Here is a 6,366-nt window from a genome sequence, read left to right as displayed (position 1 = left end):
ACTCAATACTTGCCCCTCTTCCAAAACTCTTGCATTCACCTCCCTAACAACCCCACCCATAAACAAATTAAACAACCATGGAAACATCACGCACCCCTACCGCAAACTAACATTCACTGACAACCAATCACTTTCCTCTCTTCCTACACGTACACATGCCTTACATCCTCGATAAAAACTTTTCACTGCTTCTAACAACTTGCCTCCCACACCATATACTCTTAACACCTTCTGCAGGGCATCTCTATCAACTCTATCATATGCCTTCTCTAGATCCATAAATGCTATATACAAATCCATTTGCTTTTCTAAGTATTTCTCACATACATTCTTCAAAGCAAACACTTGATCCACACATCCTCTACCACTTCTGAAACCACACTTCTCTTCCTATTCTGATGCTCTGTACATGCCTTCACCCTCTCAATCAATACCGTTCCATATAATTTCCCAGGGAAACTCAACAAACTTATAACTCTGCAATTTGAGCACTCACTTTGATCCCCTTTGCCTTTGTACAATGGCACTTTGCAAGCATTCCGCCAATCCTCAGGCACCTCACCATGAGTCTTACATACATTGAATAATCTTACCAACCAGTCAACAATACAGTCACCCCCTTTTTTAATAAATTCCACTGCAACACCATCCAAACCCGCTGCCTTGCCGGCTTTCATCTTCCGCAAAGCTTTTACTACCTCTTCTCTGTTTACCAAATCATTCTCCCTAACCCTCTCACTTTGCAGACCACCTCGACCAAAACACCTTATATCTGCCACTCTATCATCAAACACATTCAACAAACCTTCAAAATACTCACTCCATCTCCTTCTCACATCAGCACTACTTGTTATCACCTCCCCATTAGCCCCCTTCACTGATGTTCCTATTTGCTCCCTTGTCTTACGCACTTTATTTACCTCCTTCCAAAACATGCTTTTATTCTCCCTAAAATTTCATGATACTCTCTCACCCCAACTCTCATTTGCCCTCTTTTTCACCTCTTGCACCTTTCTCTTGACCTCTAGCCTCTTTCTTTTATACATCTACCAGTCATTTGCATTATTTCCCTGCAAAAATCGTCCAAATGCCTCTCTCTTCTCGTTCACTAATAATCTTACTTCTTCATCCCACCACTCACTACCCTTTCTAATCTGCCCAGCTCCCACGCTTCTCATGCCACAAGCATCTTTTGCGCAAGCCATCACTGCTTCCCTAAATACATCCTATTCCTCCCCCACTCCCCTTATGTCCTTTGTTTTCACATTATTCCATTCTCTACTCAGTCTCTCCTGTTACTTCCTCACAGACGTCTCCTTCCCAAGCTCACTTACTCTCACCACTCTCTTCACCCCAACATTCTCTCTTGTTTTCTGAAGACCTCTACAACTGTTGATATGTGTATGTGTGTGTGTGTGTGTGTGTGTGTGTGTGTGTGTGTGTGTGTATGTGTGTGGAGGGGTGGCGGCGAGAATGGATGAAGGCTGCATGTATGAATATGCGCATGTGTATATATGCATATGTCTGTGTATGTATATGTATGTATACGTTGAAATGTATGGGTATGCATATGTGTGCGTGTGCGCGTTTATATATATACATGTGTATGTGGGTGAGTTGGGTCATTCTTTCGTCTGTTTCCTCGTGCTACCTCGCTAACGCGGGAGACAGCGACAAAGTATACTATAATATATATATCCCTGGGGATAGAGGAGAAAGAATACTTCCCACGTATTCCCTGCGTGTCGTAGAAGGCGACTAAAAGGGAAGGGAGCGGGGGGCTGGAAATCCTCCCCTCTCTTTTTTTTTTTTTTTTTTATTTTCCAAAGGAAGGAACAGAGAAGGGGGCTGGATGAGGATGTTTCCTCAGAGGCCCAGTCCTCTGTTCTTAACGCTACCTCGCTGACGCGGGAAATGGCGAATAGTATGAAAGAAAAAATATATATAGGTTCATCAGATAATTGTACAAAGTCATCAGTATAATAATGCATTTGTCAGGATGTCTTTAGACCTGGTAGCATTTATTAAGGGAGCTCAATGAAGGCGGCCAGTGTGTGTGTGTGTGTGTGTGTGTGTGTGTGAGGAAGCGTTCAATGATGGCGAGCCAAAGACTATTCTGGTGGAATACGACCAATACTCATTTTATAGAATAAAATTAGTCTTACATCATTTACAGAAACACAACATTAGAATCATAGTCACCGTGCAAATCTACTGCTGATCGAAGCACCGACGTTTACACACACCTTCTCCGTCAGTGTGAGGATAACACACTTATAGAAGTGTTGCTTACACAGCATATGTAAACACTTGTGAGTAACCATTCCTGTTTAGCCTCGAAAAGGAGAATGAAAAGTAGAAAGAAGAAATTTCTTTTTTTATCGACTGAATGATATTCTTCCCTTAAGTTCCGAGATTTCGTTTTCACTTTATTATCATATAAAGATTATCTATGTCTGTAGAACGTTCAGAGTAAATGGTTTTACGTTACCTAAGTTTTTCTTAGAGGAGACTTGGGCCTTGAACAGCTTTCATTCCCACTCGTACTTGCTCTAATGAGAGGCCGAAACAGAGTTGGCTGCTTGTTGATTCACAGTGAGCTATGCGCCAAGTTCATTGAGAAACTCGTGCACTCTTCATCCAAGGTCTTTAACATCTCTCAGCGAAAAGGAATCAGAACTTTATGGTTAGTCGACCTTACATTTCGCATTTTTTGTCGTTCCTTTAGCCTCCCGCACCACCTGATCTTCTCAACTTTCCAAGTATTCAACTACCAGTAAAGAAGTACATGTGCTTTTCTACACTAGGTGCATGACCCTCTGCCAGGCATATGATGCTTCACTGAAAGTGCGCTAGCCACTTCCGTCAGGCTTAGAGGAGAAGAGGTTTGCTTTCTTCTGAACTATGGGCATAAAGAAGGCTTCTTGTAATGATATCATTAATCCTAGGTGAAAGTCTTTGGAAATTCCGCTGATGTGTTGTTAAAAGTTGTGTGAAGAAGCCCGTTCAGGGCTGCGTGATGTTACGATTGTACAGACCTATAGCAAGCCCACTTTCTTCTCTCTTTAAATGATCTTGCCTCAACCACTTATCCATTCTTACACAAACGGCTTTACTCGACATATTTTAACTCACTTTCCTTCTCCTTCTACTCCGATAATTCTTTTCAAACCTGTGCAGCCTTGCAAATGGGAGAACGGGAACTTTGTAGTTTCACCAATTGTACAATAACGCAGTTTTTGCCCTATCTACTTTTAAATCTCATTTATTTTCTACAATTTGATTTAAAGTTTCAGTCCTGCAATAACATAAACATGCACGTCACCATATCTCCTACTCTTTCCTGGAAACCCAGCATCATGGATATTACAAGATATGCATACAAATGTATGTTGAGCAATTTCACAATTATCATTATTATTATTACTATTATTATCATTATCATTACCATTATTATCATTATTATTGTTATCATTATTTCTGCATATATACAGATATCTTTGTGTTTGCAGGAGCGTCATTTGTCCCAGTAAGGAGAACTAGTCTTGCATTTGTGGCGTCTCTCTTTCTGCCCTTCAACAAAATAGATGTCATTATTTCTCCAGCCATCACCTTTCTTCCACCGTTCCTTCCTTCCGGTGGGATTTTGTTCACGTGATGTTAAGGAAGGGCGGGAGGTCAAGACTGGGGAGTGGTGGTGGCGTCTCCTCCATATCCTGAAACATTCTGCATTATTCAAACGCTCTTAGAAACCATTACTTATAATCTACCTCCTTGAATAACAGCAAATAATCAGTCTATACTAATGGTCAAAATAACAAGAGAGAGAGAGAGAGAGAGAGAGAGAGAGAGAGAGAGAGAGAGAGAGAGAGAGAGAGAGAGAGAGAGAGAGAGAGAGAGAGAGAGAGAGAGAGATGACTTTTTATATGGATTATCCCATAGGTTTGAGCTGTGGAGAACCCTGTGTTTACTCACCCACACACAAAAAAAGCAAGCAGGTTGAAGAGTAAGAAACATTACCCAGGAAAAATATCCCGAAACTTACCGTACCCAAAGTCAGAATGGGTTGGTTAATTGAGTATTTGTGTTTGAGGACTATCAGTTTCAAGGGTCATTAAGGATGCCAGCAACAAATTTCATCCACTAACCGAAAATATTCAAAATCTTTTTTAGGTGTTAAGACCTCATACGCTCTCACTTGTTTGAATGGGTGGTTTAGTTAGTTTTATAATACTCGTGTTAATTAGATACAGGTTGGCCACGTATTGCGTGAAGCTAACAAACACACATACACACATGCACACACACACACACATTCACACACACACACCGTGGTGTATTCACTAATGGTTAATGTTAGTGACCATGAGTCACTGCGGCCGGGTTCGCATGGGTTCGAATCCTTGGCGCGGCCGTCGGCTCACATTCAAGCCAAGTAAGTGTTTTATCCACTCCTCGGGGCTGGTCGAGAAATATGTCCCTGGCTTTGGCTGGTGTGTGTGTGTGTGCGTGTGTGTGTGTGTGTGTGTGTGTGATTGCTATTTGTATATTACTGAAAGTGTTACTCTCGTGTTACCTCCATCTCTTAACACGTATACATGTGCCATATCTTTACTCCTCTATCCCTAGGAATAGGGGAGAAAGGATACTTCCCACTTATTCCCCACGTCTTGTAGAAGGCGACTAAAGGGGGCGAAATCAGGGGGGGGAGGGCAGCTGAAAGCCCCCGTTACTTGGATTTAGATTTCTAAAACGGGAAATATATATACATATATATATATATATATATATATATATATATATATATATATATATATATATATATATATATATATATATATATATATATATATATATCATCCCTGGGGATAGGGAAGAAAGAATACTTCCCACGTATTACGTATTCCCTGCGTGTCGCAGAAGGCGACTAAAAGGGGAGGGAGCGGGTGACTGGAAATCCTCCCCTCTCGTTTTTTCTTTTTTAATTTTCCAAAAGAAGGAACAGAGAAGGGGGCTAGGTGAGGGTATTCCCTCAAAGGCCCTGTCCTCTGTTCTTAACGCTACCAATATATATATATATATATATATATATATATATATATATATATATATATATATATATTGGTAGCGTTAAGAACAGAGAACGGGACCAGGTGAGGATGTTCCCTCAGAGGCCCAGTCCTCTGTTCCTGGCACTACCTTGCTAACGCGGGAAATGGCGAATAGTTTGAAAAAGAAAAAGAATACATATATATATATATATATATATATATATATATATATATATATATATATATATATATATATATATATATATATTTTTTTTATACTATTCGCCATTTCCCGCGTTTGCGAAGTAGCGTTAAGAACAGAGGACTGGGCCTTAGAGGGAAAATCCTCACCTGGCCCCCTTCTCTGTTCCTTCTTTTGGAAAATTAAAAAAAACGAGAGGGGAGGATTTCCAGCCACCCGCTCCCTCCCCTTTTAGTCGCCTTCTACGACATGCAGGGAATACGTGGGAAGTATTCTTTCTCCCCTATCCCCAGGGATAATATATATATATATATATATATATATATATATATATATATATATATATATATATATATATATATATATTATTATATTTTTTTTATTATACTTTGTCGCTGTCTCCCGCGTTTGCGAGGTAGCGCAAGGAAACAGACGAAAGAAATGGCCCAACCCACCCCCCCCCCCCCTATACACATGTATATACATACGTCCACACACGCAAATATACATACCTACACAGCATTCCATGGTTTACCCCAGACGCCTCACATGCCCTGATTCAATCCACTGACAGCACGTCAACCCCGGTATACCACATCGCTCCAATTCACTCTATTCCTTGCCCTCCTTTCACCCTCCTGCATGTTCAGGCCCCGATCACACAAAATCTTTTTCACTCCATCTTTCCACCTCCAATTTGGTCTCCCTCTTCTCCTTGTTCCCTCCACCTCCGACACATATATCCTCTTGGTCAATCTTTCCTCACTCATCCTCTCCATGTGCCCAAACCACTTCAAAACACCCTCTTCTGCTCTCTCAAAAACGCTCTTTTTATTTCCACACATCTCTCTTACCCTTACGTTACTCACTCGATCAAACCACCTCACACCACACATTGTCCTCAAACATCTCATTTCCAGCACATCCATCCTCCTGCGCACAACTCTATCCATAGCCCACGCCTCGCAACCATACAACATTGTTGGAACCACTATTCCTTCAAACATACCCATTTTTGCTTTCCGAGATAACGTTCTCGACTTCCACACATTCTTCAAGGCCCCCAGGATTTTCGCCCCCTCCCCCACCCTATGATCCACTTCCCCTTCCATG

This window comes from Panulirus ornatus, chromosome 23 (genome assembly GCF_036320965.1).
Source record: "Panulirus ornatus isolate Po-2019 chromosome 23, ASM3632096v1, whole genome shotgun sequence".
Lineage (NCBI taxonomy): Eukaryota > Metazoa > Arthropoda > Malacostraca > Decapoda > Palinuridae > Panulirus > Panulirus ornatus.
Note: the sequence above shows the minus strand (reverse complement) of the source record.